We start from the raw sequence: 14,880 nt of genomic DNA on the forward strand, positions 1-14,880 counted from the left end.
ATTAAATATAGGCCTATAGCACAAAAATAGAAATGAAATGATGTTTTAGATTTTTATGTTTGTAGATGTTCAGGTACAGAAATGGAAATATCACATATCAAATAACATTTGCATATTCTTCACTCTGTGTTGCACCTTGATTTTTTCATAGCCATTTGAAATTAGAGGCAACCACTGTATTTTAATCATGAATTGAAAAAAAAAGTGCAATGTTTGATTTATATTAGACTGTATCATTTCAAAATCTGAAGCAAAAACAGAATAACCTGATTTTCACTATGTGAAATTATGCTACAAAAAACATCAGTATGAAACAGAAACAGCAGGTGGGCTGAATGAGACGATTCACTCTCTGACAGCAGGCGGCGCTTATGGTACAGTGATACAGCGTTTCCTTGGTTACCACTGTAAACACAGCAGCACTGGGCGTTAACACTAATTTAAATGCATTATACGGAGACAAAATGAAAAGAAAACGCCATTTCTGAAAACAGTCAGTTCCGTTCCCCTCAGAAACACATTCATAAAATACAATATTTAGATTTTCGTCCTGTATTTCGCGCATCGTGAACAGTGATCTTGTTCTGCCTGCTACAGTATTTTCTCCACTTTGGGCCTGTTTACACCTGGTCATTTCATGCGTTTTCGCTGATCGAATATCTATCTGATTTGTTAAAACGTTTCCATTTACACTTGGCCACATAAATGTGTCGTCGCAAAACGGATTTAAATCCGATCTTCAATTCTCGCGCTATATTTAAATTTAACAGAGTTCACGTCAACGAAATCAAAAGATAAGCGCTGCATTTTATTAATTATCAGCTCATTTCAAGATCAAAGACCGCAATAGGAGAGCGCGCGGCATCAGCACTGGAAAGATAAGTTTGTCTTACTACTTTTAATGAAGATGATTGTGTGTTGAGCGTCTGCGTCTTACTTTCAGTTTCATTTGCGGCAGTTTGCGCGTCGGCTTGCTGAAGAGAAACTCAGCTACTCGTCCGCAGCGATGCGTGTTGCATTAGCGCAGTCTGACTAATGTCATATAGCCTATAACACGCTCTCACACGTTTATTATTTTAACATTTCGGGAGGAGTAAAATTTACATATGTGGTTTCAACAACCAGATGCATTTACACTTGTCCAGTTTCGTCTGGAACGCGGCCCAGACCACCTCCTGAAGTGGTTTGAGCGATCGGATTTATATCCGTCTCGAATGCGTTTTGGAGGGCATTTACACCTGGCCTTTTCACGATCGGATAGCTGTCCGATCAGACAAAACGCATGAAGTGACCAGGTGTAAACAGCCCCTTAAGTGTCCGTCTTCAGCATCTCTGGCCTCTGTTAATGCCTGTTTACAGACTAAGTATAATAATAACGTAATATTTTAATAATTTCTTTTGAGTCAAATTCTTACATTTAATCAGTCAATTAGAATAAAATACATTTGGGCTGTTACCAAACAAATGATATCAGTATCAAAATTCATCTTTGCAATGCAGAGGAAACACAGAAGCTGCATGGGATGAATTTCCCACACTTAGCGATTGAACCAAATCATTTAAACGGTTGATTCATTCAGGAACAAATTGCCGTCATGTTGCACAGAGATGCAAAACAGCGCTGTGACTGTGTTTGGAATTTTTTTTGTTGGCAAAATAAAGCAAAAACAGGGAATATAGTGTCTAAAACGTAAGTCTCATAATATTACCTTCTTGTTTAGTATGTCCAGCGCTTTTTTTTTAAAAGTCTGGTCCCTGTTTTTATACAGTCTATGGTCTAGTCCAGCGTTTATCGGGTTGTGCGTCAGTAATAATGGTCCGTGGGGAAACACGGTGTTCCGTGTGTAGTTACAGTAAATGGACTAAACGAAGCCTCGAGGCAAATAATTTGCCTCGATGATTTTTTGTATTCGAGTTACTCGAGGTATTCACGGAATCGTTTCAGCCCTAGATCAATATGTATATAACCAGTATTAATTTACTAAGAATTTTATTATTCATAATAATAAACATATAAATAAAAAAAATATTTTTTAAAATATAAATAATAAATTACCCATTCATGATGATATTGTTTTAGCATAATGCTCATGTAGTTGTTGCGTCAAAAAGCACAAATAATAATAATAATAATAATAATTTAAAAAAATTGGTTATCAGACAAAGCAAAGTCTGTATTGTTCATAAAAAGGTTATATTGGTTCATTGGTCTCTAGTCCTCCTGTTTTTTTTTTTCTCCTTCACTATTTTCTGTTCTTCTTGTGTTGTTGTTTATCAGTTGTCTGCTCAACATTATATGTAAGTAAATTTCTGTTAGGTTGAGGCTGTTTTACACTGAAAGCTGTTCAGTAGAAAGCCAGACTGTGTTATTGTGCAAGTTGATAACTCTCATTTTCAATATTTTTCGTTTTGTTTGCTTTGTTCTGCTCCACCTGTCTCCTCCTGTCTATCTCTTTCTCCTTTCTCTCCCTCTCTGGATGTCAGCTTCTCTCACTCTTTCTCTCTGTGACTTTACTTGTCTAAATACCTGTCTCTCCTCCTCACTTTTTTTTCTCCCTCTCTGTCTCCCGCTCTTATGCGTCTAACGGCTCGTTAAGCCATCTGTAAAACCTTTGATCTCAAAGCTTTGCCACTCAGCAGCCAAACAGAGAAGTGTGTGTGTGTGTGTGTGTGTGTCCGACTTAGGTTTGTTTTTACGTGTGTGAGAGATGAACAAACTCTGAGCATGTGTGTATTTAGCGCAGCATCTCTCATAGTGTTTTGGAATGAAAGTCCAGCAGGATCCATATTTTGAAGCACTTAATAGCTTCATTATAATAATTTGTGGATCTTGCAGTCTAAACCATTTGAATTGAAGTGAGGTATTTATACCAAGCTCATAAAAAGTATTCTCTTCAAGAATGAGTGACTTTATGAAGCTGATGCAAATGGTTCAGGAGTCATGAAGTGTAGTTTTAAAGAGCTCGTCAGCATGATTTCTGATTGAATCAAAGCAAGGTTTAGGATATTTAATAGCAGCCAAAGTGAAGTGGAAATTTACCAGTGGAAGTGATTGGAAATGCACCACTTGCTTCAAATTCCTGGTGGGTTTTAGTCTGCTATAGCTGTATGTCACTCCTCGTCTGGCCTTGCGTAGACAAAACTTTGACTGTTGGAATAAATTTTAGTCTAGTGCTTGACTGATACGGGTTTTTAGTAATGGCCACTATGATAGGTAAAGAGCAATGTGGTCAATTGATGATATAATGCTGATATATGCATATCATAATATTCCTTGTGCTTCCTGTTTCCAGCCAATCAAACCGAACTGGTGAGTTAAGCCAGAGACGGAGAGAGATATGGAGAGATACCAACCTCTGTGCCTTGATAACCAATCACATTGTAGCCTTGAGTTATAAGATAGTCAATCACTGTTTGCGATACCATAGAAATTAATAAGTGCTATTAGGCCTGTCGCAATAATCAATATATCGACTTATCGCACAATATATGTACATGACCTCAATAATTTTTGGTGACGCAATATATCGCCCATTATATTTACTTAAAAATTAATGTCACCATGTTTTGTACATTCCACTTGCGCCTGTGTCTTTTGCAGCTTCTCGAACATAACGTGGTGTTATCATGAGGTGCTAGTTGAAATTTAAAAAATGCTTCTACAAAAAAAGTTTCATCTGCAGATATGGCCTTGTTTAGGGATCTGTGCCTTTGTGCGTACAGACATCTGACTGCTAAGTAGTGATTGTGTTTTTCAGCAATAGTGTGCACCCTTCATTTACAGAGAAAAGAAGGTCAGGGAAAAATCTGTAGATGGAAAAATCTCCATACAAGTTCTTTGTGCATTTTTCTTTTTTTCTACTTTGCACTTTTTGTTAGAAAATGTTTATTTACTATTTATTCAGGTTTTTTAAGGTATCTAATATTTTGATACTGAATTTCCATGATCTAAATATTCTTAAAAATTCTTTAGAAGTTTGTTGTCTGTAGCGTCTGGACCAATCAAACACAATTTTTCATTTGATTTAACAAATCAGTTATTCATTAGATTACATTTGGAAGTGTGTAGGCCTTCTTGCATTATTATGCTGTTGCATTATGATTAAATATTCAGTGGTATAAAATGTTTTTTAAAATGACAATAATATCGTTTATCGCAATTATTTCTGGGGTAATATATCGCACAACAGAAAGTTGTTATCGTGACAGGCCTAAGTGCTATAAACTTAATCCTACCTGGTGCAGATTTTGTCTCTGACTTCTCTTATAAAACAGCATTTTTTTTTGGCTAATCTTGGAGGCTTGCCTTAAAGGTGCTCTGGTTAAGCCACATTTTTGTGAGCTAAATGCTCCAGATGGGTCTCGAAGGGTTGTAGGCATGTTCTCTGAGGCTTAGGCACAACTTTTATCTGCATATCACTGATTGGCCCGCTAAAACGGCAATCTGTAGCTGAAAAATCAGGCCTAGCTTGAGCTTTCTTACTGTTGCTGAAGAACCCTGTGAAAATCATCATTGTATATTTGAAGTTCTTAGTTTATATTAGTCCCCAACATCCTGTTTTAAAAGGAAATACATCAACATGAAAACTGCCCTCATCAAGTCATTTCATGGGGTCTTTAAACATTATGGAGATGAATATCACACCCTACGGGAGATGAGTGTATGTTTGTGTGTGTATGTCAGTGGCTGAAAGGACATCCTTTCAGTCTCATCTGTTCATCAATGAGAGGGACCACTCAGAGCGGACATTCATCTCACTCTGCCTCTGTGCTGTCCATCCAAACGGGTGGCCTGGGGTCTCGTCTCATCAACACGTCTGCTAGTTTAGAGAGCTGTGCTTCTGATCAAAGCCATGTGTGTCTCTGAGGGCTCTGATGTCATTCTCATCAGATATGATGTCTGGATGCTTAATAGACCTGCTCAGAATACCTCCTGACAGCCATGCACACATACACACTGATGCCTTTTATAGCACTTTGTGTCACCTTCTTCTTAGGAGCAGAATCAATTAAGTAATTAAGTTAGTGTCAAAGTCTTTATCACTCATTCAACCGGACAGTTTTTTTCTTCATCCATCTCTGGTGATGTCTTGGTTCTTTCTTTCATTTCAGTGCTTCTCTCTATTTCCATCACTCTTGTCATCTGCAGAAAATGCATCCTTTTAATCAGTCTCAGTCTTCTGAGAAAGCATGCTTTATTGTTGTTTGAACATGTTAATGAAACAAATCAAATTAAGATTTCTTTTAATGGTTGGTAATTTTGACTAAATAAATATCTCATTCTACTGTGTCTACTCTTCTTGCATTGTGCACATTTGTTTTTCTGCCAACAGTGCCCGAAACAATCAAGCATGTGATTAATTGCATAAAAGTATATTTATGGTGCTTTGTGCATTAATATGTCTGTAAACAATCCATACCTGGTATGTGGGCGAATGACATAACACTCATTTTTTGTTTTTGTTTAAAAATACATTAAAAACGCAGTTCATATTTTAATACACCTCTATGAATATGTTTTTATTTTCTGAAATAGATAATAATAATGTTTTCTCCCCTTGAAATTTATTAAAATAAATTATTGAAAAGAAACCCTTATTCAGCAAGTCTTTTTTTCTTTTGATACTTATTAGGATAGAAATATTTTGGTGAAATCAGACATACTTGAGCTCTACCAAAATTGTTTGTCTAATAATGATGGAAGTGTTTGTTTACACAGTTGTTTTATTCTGACTTTTTATTTTTTTTGGGTTTGCTGAAGTTCTGTGGCCTGTAAAGAGCTTGTTAAAAAGACCCATGTGTAAATGCCCTCCAAAAGTGTGTTACAAAAAACATTTGGCTGCCCAGCAATAGGATCATCACAGAAATAAACTGTATATCACATTCATTTTGGTTTTGCAGAGACACTTTTATGTGGCCAGGTGGAAATGAATTGGACATTCCCAATTGGCAAACAATCCAAACTGCTCAATAAGCATGAATCGTAAATACCCCACAATGCCCCATAGAAGTTTTTCATCTCTAAACCTCCGTGTGGCGACACACATGTGATCTATTACTCTCATTAAGCCACCAAAACAAGTGTATGAATGTTTTTATGAGAGGTAGTGCTGCACATAGTGTGAGGGTCTTCAGCAGGGGGTCTGCCAATTATTTTATTTTCAAAATCATTAGTGAGAAAATTAAAATGTGTTAAAAATACAATATTAAGTTAACTGCAGTCCAAGCTAAAGTTCAGCTGAATGATTCATAGTCCCTCCCACAATAAAATGATTAAGTTAAATTTAAATATCACCATTTGTTAGAAATAAATGTGTATGTGTAAAATGCAGACTGTATTCCTTCACACCAGTCCACACAGATAGGATAGAGAGTTATGAAAGGCAAATCAAGGGTGCAGATAAAAGCATTAGGAAGGAAGAATGTGGTTGACTAGTGAGAAGACTGGTAGAAACAGGAAGAAAAGTGAAGCACTCTTGGCAGAGAGCGTTTGATCGTGACTTGTTGCCCTTGAATGTCTTCTGTTAAATGTGTGAAGGGGAAGCATTTATCTTCTGTATACCTGTGTGAGCGTGTCTATCTGTCCTCTAGCTGACAGCAGCACTCTTCATGTTGACACTTATTCTCTCTTATCATCTGTTTTTACACACTACAGCTTCACTCTGAAGAACACATCTGTACCTCTTGCTGCCTAATGCTGCCTTCAAGTCCTTCTGGAAAGCTATTTAGATGTTTCTCAAGTTGTAATTATGAAGTGATGGGCAATTGGGCATACAGGTAAGATTTAAAAGTAGGGATGCTCCGATCAGGATTTTTGCAGCCGATACTGAGTACCGATTTCTTGTCATGGTGATCCGCCGATACCGATGCCGATTCTGATGCTTCAAGCTTTATATAGACTGTTTCAATGGGCGCACGTGCCTGGCCCGAAGTTAACTTCCGGTCTGTGTTACAATACTAACATTTATGATTGTTTATGGAGTTATTGCTTTTTCTCAACTTTTATTTTGGCGGAAACGAGCAGGAAGACAACAGCAGATTTATAAATGAGTCTCATTACGAATAAGTCGCACGTATCGATCGCATTGTCACGTACCTTGTAAAAAAAAATCATAAAAATGTGACTGAGCAACTGAGTATACTGTTACAGCGCAGATTTCCCTCGCGCTTTGAACCCTGGCTAACGAGCAGATAGCACCGCGAGTTCATGCAGCGCTGTCAGAATGCAATGCGTGCGTGTATTAGAAAACATGACGTTCTGCAGTTTATTTACTAATTGTTGTAGGCTAATTAAATTTGTCTATTTTAATGTAAAACAACATATTTTTCGTCAGTGATAGAAATATGATTTAAGACAGTAGTGTAAGCAAGTTTAGTTTGAAAACGTTTAATAGTAAATAAGACACAATTAGACAAATCCAGCAGATCTCTGCGCTCATATGATCAACTACTCCTAATGGTTCCGCGATCTCGTCTAAAATGTAGAGGGGATCGTGCTTTCTCTGTGGCAGCTCCTAGGCTCTGGAATGCCCTTCCTCTGTCTATTAGAACTTCTCCAACCTTGGTTGTTTTTCAGAGTTCGCTTAAAACTCATTTGTTTTTTCTAGCTTTTGACAATGTTTTTTAGCTGTGTATGATATTTGTTGTTACTATTATTATTTATTTATTTTTCTTTTATTTTACTATTATTATTTTTCATTTGTTTTTATATAATTATTTTTTGTTTTTCTCTTATCTTTCTCTGTACAGCACTTTGGATCCAGTCGTGGTGTTGAAAGTGCTTTATAAATAAAGGGGTGACATCACGTCACAGGGTCTCTCTTTCTCTCTCTATAGCGTATGCACCCAGATGTGTTCTCAGGTACCGAAATTTGGCACCGATTTGGCACGCAATTCGGTCGGTACCCGTAAAAGTTCCGAGTTCGGTACCCAACCCTAGTGGCCGTGGAGCCGTAACGCGCCGCAGACGCGTGCAGTGAGGCGCAGATCAGCTCTAACGTCACTGAATCTGCTGTTAAAAATGAACCATCTATTCATCATATTATCATGCAAAACATACTCGACAAACAGCACATTTTTCATTGTTTCTCGAAACGTCATAGCATTTCCACACCGGTGATAAAAGATTTAAAAGTGTCATATTTTGAAGAGTGCTTTCCCTTTAAGAGCACTGCATGTCCGAGTGGTGTGCATTCATGCACAAAATGTCCTGTAAGCACTTTCAGACTCTGTCTTATATAAACCAAACTAATCGTTCAGATCCATTTGTTATAACTCTCTGAGCTCTATTCACTAACAAGTGTTTTTCAACCATCTAATCATTATCCCATGGTCCCTCCTCTATTATTGTAATGACTTTTTTTTCTTCTCATGCAAACAGAATACACACTGCAATTCTAAAGTTTTGGATCAGTTTAAAGTAACGTTTTTGAAAGAACCACCAAGACTACAAATGAACTTGTAAAATATTATTACAATTTATAAAAATGTTCTATTTTATAATTTTATAAAATTATATTTTTTACTTATAACTTAAAACAATATTTTTTACTTCATACATAAATAAATATTTGCAAATTAACTTAAATCCTCTAAAACTTTTGTAAAATACTATGAACAACCACAGGTTTGCGTGATAACTTAATTTTCCTTTAATTATATCATATTTACAGTTTAGCATATTTTATATATTGTTTTAATATATAGGCCATACATATTGCCTATATTTAAACTCGTTTAACAAACATTAAAAGTTTCACTCACGTGAAATCCTGTTTCCACCATAACTGCGCTGGTTCTCGTGCCCGAACTGGAATCGCGTTTGGTGGAGAGCTGCTAACTTCAGACCTCCACCCTACGTTTCACTCATAATCATAGCCGAAACGTGCTGTGACTGACTCCATAACCTGCCCATAAACAAACAGTAAACAGCTCTGAGGACATATTTTAATATACAAAGCATTTATGTTCTGTATCTTTTTCTGTATAAAATCATTGATTTTATGCAAGGCATCAGGCCTTTCCATCATGCGAAAAGACTGATGCAACACTCGTTTAGGTGACTCACACCATGCCCCTGTATGTTGCGTTGCATAAAATTTAATGATATACAGCACAGTAACGATTTTATAGATAAAATAAGATGTACGCAAAATGGGTTGTGCCGATAAACGATAGTATTGTGTATCGATGGTAGTCAGAGATATCGACGATAGCAGATGTCTTTGTCGATAGTCAAGACGATATAAGGCTCATTCTCCTATTAATGTATTAAATTACTATTATTATTATTATTATTATTATTCGGCGGCCTATTATAATTCAGCTATTATTATAAAATTCCCCCGCTATTTCACTTCAGCACCACACACACACACACACACACACACGCAAATGAGGATTAGAGTCTCCAACCACAAACACAGACATACATCTTCTGCTGATATAAGGTATTTCATTGCACTTTAACAAGTAATCTGAACGGCCTGTATATGTGCAATATTTTAAATAAGCCCCCACTAACGGAGTTTAATGCCACATGTTAGAACGCATCTCATTCTTGTTTCTGTGGCGGTGCGTCATGGGGCGCGCGGTCCGGAGCGCTGTATGACTGATGTATCCGTTTAATTTAACTTTACTCCAAATATATGAACTTACCTGTTTTAAACACTTTTATATTTAACGTGTTCGTTTATGTTCAATATTTAATGCTAAACTGTTGGTCTTTAAAATAAATCTACTTTTGACTTTCACCGTTGACTGCAGACCTTTTATACTGATAACTTCCGTGCGCCGATGTGGAAAACTTGTCATAGGACGCGCGGTCCTAATAGCGATTGTATGACTGTTGTATCCGAATATATATGAGCTATCTGTTTTAAATATTTTTATATTTAACATGTTAGTTTATCAGTATGTTTGAAAGTATATTATTTAGATTAGTGGTGCTTCCACGCAACAGAGGCTTTACTCTGGCGCGAATGGTTTAAAACACCAAATAGTTATGTAATAGCCTATGACAAGTACAGAGAGTCTCTCTCTTGCCCCACCCACCCATGCACGATAATATCGTGTATCGGCGACCTCACGGGCTGGCGATATGACGATATGAAAAATGACCATATCGCCTAACACTAACGCAAACCTGTATTTTACTGAAGAAATGCATCAATTTGATCGCACTTTGCTCTCTCCTGAAGAGGATCCAAATAGCCTACCCCACGATAAATAACTTAATCGCTGGGTTACGTCTGACCCAGTATCTGGGTAACACAAAAACTACCCAAACAATGGCTTGTTACGTCTGACCAAGGAGCTGGGTAAAAAAAAAAACTAAACACTGAAAAAATAAACTCCCCAAAACAAAAAGACCCATATGGCTCAACCCAGCATTTGGGTTGAAAAAATAACCCAGGATTTTTTAGAATGTAATATTGCAATTGTCAGTTATCGGCCATAGCTTGAAAACAATTATGTCAGTCTGAATCAAAATGAGTACTTTGGGGTTTGTAGTTCCATTTTAATTAGCATTTGAATGAGGTCACCCTTCTCATTTAAATTTGATTTCTTGTAATGGCTCTTTAAGGAATAGGTCACCCCAAAATTGTGAACTCGGCCTGTACCTTTAATGACCCACTCCTGATAACCATTTCATAATTTATGGCTGTTATCAAAGAAATTTTAATGCAGAGACGGGGTGTATAAAACATTCTCTACACGTGATCCGTCGCTTTCTTTTTTTATTCTTCCATTTTTATTCAGCTCACTCTTTCACTTCGTTTCAGCTTTTCTCTCACAATTTCTCTGTCTTTCCATCTCTCCCAACAGTAGATTGCTGTCCAGTGCTGAGTTGATCATCTGTCTCTTTCTGTCTCTTCCACTCTCTCCCTTCATCTCTCTCACTCTCATCTCTCCTGCTCACATTCATACTTGTGCACCTTTTGGCAATAGTTATTTAATTAATTGTTGAACCTAATATTGATTGAGCTGCACGTGATGTGCAAACTTGAATTGGCTTTAGTATTGATCTACTTTTAGTTTTTATTGAACTTATAGGCCTCTATGTTGGGAATAGTTTTTTGCCTTCTTGACTAGGAAGTGTGTGCTTCAGGGGCGGATCTACCGGGGTGGCACTGGGTGGCATACGATTTTCCTCATGATCGGCCCGGATCGGTGATCGGCCAGTCAGTCTCACTTCTTTCCGATTTCGAGCTGATCCGTTTTGTTACCAGCGGCACAGGCAATAACGTCAGCCGCGCATTCTCGCTCTCTTCTCTCCGACGACCCCTTCTCTCTCACCCACATCTCATTCGCTCCGGTTAAATAGTGCTTGTATTGCGCATTATTTTAGTCATTCCCGCAGGTTTCGCGCTTATACCAAACGCGAGCGCACAGGGCTCTACGCTTACTTTTCTTTTTTGGAGCACTTGTGCTCCTAACTTAAAAAATTTAGGAGCACGTTCAAAATTTTATTTTGTGCTGTTGTTTGCAATTTTTTTTTATTTGTTCTCATTTTATTACTGAGTTTTTACTTGTGTTTTTTTATGAAAATAAAACTTTGCGTTGAAGAATTATACTTTAAAGCAGTGTATTTGTAGTTAGTATGCTATAGGGCTGGGCGATATGTTGATATTAACGTAAATCAACGATGTCTCGTAAGTATCGTGATGTCAATGTCAACAGTCAGTTAACAGACGATTATCGACATTATCGGTAAAAAATTACAAATGATAAACCTAGTAAGTTGTAAAAAAATATTTTACATAGCCCCATAGTCACCATACAGGTCTTTTTGCATGCAAGAATGAAATAATTTAGTAGGAGGGTTGGGCATCGAAAAGCTATTCCAATTTCGGAAATCAGATCAGATGCATAAGGTCAGGAATCAAATTACTTGTTATAAAATTACACATTTCAATTCTGCTTCTCGATTTCTGTATGCGCTTTTATTGTGATTTCAAAAGATTCAACTGCAACTGTTAAATTAAACAATTGCAAATAGCAGCTAACTTAATTCCTGTGATGTGTGTACTGCTAGGCGTCTTTGGTTTCCTCTTTTTGTGTAATTTAAATGGTAAATTGTGCCTTTTTATCGTATGAGTCACTTATCAAAAGTTGCTAAAAGTTGCCAAATAAATTTTAAAAAACAGCTCAATTTGTTGCTAGGTGCTTTTGGAAGAAAAAGTTGCTACACTGTTAGACTCTTTATTGTATTTTTGCGGTAACTTACTGGCAGCACTATTGCCAGTAAGTTACTGTAACTACCCCTTTACAGCAGCATATGGCAAGTTCATTTTACAGTATAATGCCCTTACCGCAATTTCATTTTACAGTATGATGGCCTTACCGCAATTTCATTTTACAGTGAAATACCCTTACTGCAACTTAATTTTACAGTACTATATCCTTATATCCTTACTGTAACTTAGTTTTACAGTATAATAATATTACATTACTTTTACTGTAATTTATTTTACACTATTTTAATTGAATAAATTCCAAATAAGTGACCTGAGTCCATGTACAACAGTATATTTTTTATTCACTGTCACTGGACAAACAAGGTAACAACTTGTGCAACAGCAGTTATTCCCAGTATACTAGGTTAACACAGAGAGCCATGAAAATCATGGGAGTTAAGCAGCATCCCACACTTCAGGCTGTCTTTGCTGATTTCCCCAGTAACTGTTTTTTTTTTAAATTACAGCAAAGTCTAACAGTGTAGGGTAGTCTGAAAATTAGCAAAATTTAGCAACAAAATTGCTAAGTTGGCAATAGGGCTGCACGATAAATCGAAATGAAATCGAGATCGCGATTCGACAGAAGCTGCGATTGTCATGCGTATCTTTCAGTGAAGCACGGTTCTGTGATCAGCAGTAAATCTCCATCCAAAGGCCAGAGGGAAACCCAGAAAATGCCTATCGCTGCAGCTGAATAAACAGAAGATTCAACAGCTTTCATTAATTCAACGTGACTAATAAACACACGACTACGGCAATATACGGTTTATCTGAGTTCTTATTATTATAATTTTCATTAAAATAAAGTATATTTATAATGCAATGCCTTTATCACTGCTTAAAGGGATAGTTCACCCAAAAATGAAAATTTGATGTTTATCTGCTTACCCATGTAATTTTAATAGAACCGCATGTCTTCTTTAGTGATACAAGCTCAGAAACATTTATAACCTGTTGACTTTTTTTATGTTGTGTATTGACTTGGTTCCATGATGGATATTGAAATGTTATTTTATTTTTCATTTAAACAGTATAGATGATTTCTTAATGGTAATACAATATTTGTGAACACAACTGTGTATGTCAGACTATAAATCCCCAAAAACTATGCATGGGGGCTTGCTTTGGTGTTGCCACCCCTCATAGACCCCATGGCACCCTAAAATTATTTTCTAGATCCGCCCCTGGTGTGCTTGCACCTTCACCTTTGAGAAGATCTGTTTTTGTGCTGTTTCTTTGTGAGAAGTACATCAGGGAACTTTTTTTTGTCTCTGATTTGTGTTTATCGAAACTTTCAAAAGTCTTTCAAAACTTACTGGAATAGACATCATAGATGAGTCTGTGACACCCAGAAATGCCGAGTGGCATGTTGGCAGCTCACTATATTTTGAGGTACAGCCCCGTCTAACCTTCATCTATCCTTTGTCAGATGAAGGGACTTTTTTCTGTTTTCGACTCTTTGCGGTAAAGGCGTGAAAATCAATAGTATTGTGATTATTTTGTGTTGAATAGATACGCTCAGGCTCAGTATCAATTTTAATTATTATTGTGCATGTCAAGGAATTGGCTTTCTAAAGCTCATTAGATGGCATAATAACTTTCTTCTTCAGTCAGAGAGCATTATGTGAAGTGTAGCACAGCTGCACTGGTTTGAAATGCCTCGAATGTGTTTGCTTTTGTATTATGGGAAGGGCAACTGACATGTGGTTTTAAGTTGATCATATTTGAAAGTTATACACAGTTGGGATGGTTCACCCAAAAAATTTAAATTCTTAGTCACCATCTACTCACCTTCATGTCGCTCTAGACCCATATGACTATATTTAGTTCATGAAGCATACAATGAGAACAGTCTTCAGAAGACTTAGATTATAGCACGCAAGCACACTTTATAGTGCATTTTTTAGCTCTACAGCATCTTTTCCCATTCACATTTATTTAAATGGAAAAGTGAACATTCTGTTGGTTCTGTCGGGTGTTAGTTCGTTAGAGTTTTCCCTATTTTCTTCGCTTTCAAATGCCGTGCGCATTTTACTTTCACTTTCAAATTAGCAGCAATTGAATTGCCGCAATTCGGTGTCAAGCAATTGTTCGTTTGAGTTTTCCCAGATTTCTTGGCTTTCAAATAGCTTGAAAAAGCGCAGTGTGCGTTTTACTTGCACTTTCAAATTAGCGGCAATTCGGCGTTGATTCAATTCAAGCAACAACAACGTCAAACTCAGAACTTTTATTAACAAAACGAATAAAATACACCATATATGCCTAATAAAATAACAAATTACTTGGGCTACACAAAGTTTAAATAGGTATATAAAACTGAAAATCAGCAAACACTGTGGAACCAAATAAATAAAAAACAGAGAACGTAGGCCTGGGCGATAAAACGGTATCAATATTTATTGACAGTACACCTTCTTCGATATCGATAGAAAAAATGTTCGATATAGCGCACGATATAGGCACGTACTATGAGTGACGCAGACAGCACACACAAACACGAATACATGCTGAATTGAGAGCTGTACCTGCCTGTGATGAAGAGATTGTGAGTAAAGAATGAATATTAGTCGAATTTAAAATAAACATTTGCATTTGAATGTTAGGAGTGCGTCAGGGAGCGTCATCAGTGGAGCACGAGATG

At 36.9% G+C, this 14,880-nt stretch overlaps 1 protein-coding gene across 5 annotated transcripts in view; it reads left to right on the forward strand.

Moving 5' to 3' along the window:
• spop (speckle type BTB/POZ protein) overlaps positions 1 to 14,880 on the forward strand; it is a 91,103-nt gene that overhangs the window by 12,730 nt on the left and 63,493 nt on the right. The window contains exon 1 of one of the 5 annotated variants that reach the window (XM_016515758.1): positions 2,181 to 2,191. The exons of 3 other annotated variants lie outside the window; for them this stretch is intronic. The gene's annotated coding sequence lies outside the window, so the exon portion shown is untranslated. Of the gene's footprint in view, positions 1 to 2,180; positions 2,192 to 6,726; positions 6,778 to 14,880 lie in introns of those variants that run through there. One more of the 5 variants, XM_016515761.1, reaches the window with a different exon arrangement.

Source organism: Sinocyclocheilus rhinocerous, unplaced genomic scaffold, assembly GCF_001515625.1.
Source record: "Sinocyclocheilus rhinocerous isolate Xijiao unplaced genomic scaffold, SAMN03320098_v1.1 scaffold1709, whole genome shotgun sequence".
NCBI classification, from domain to species: Eukaryota; Metazoa; Chordata; class Actinopteri; order Cypriniformes; family Cyprinidae; genus Sinocyclocheilus; species Sinocyclocheilus rhinocerous.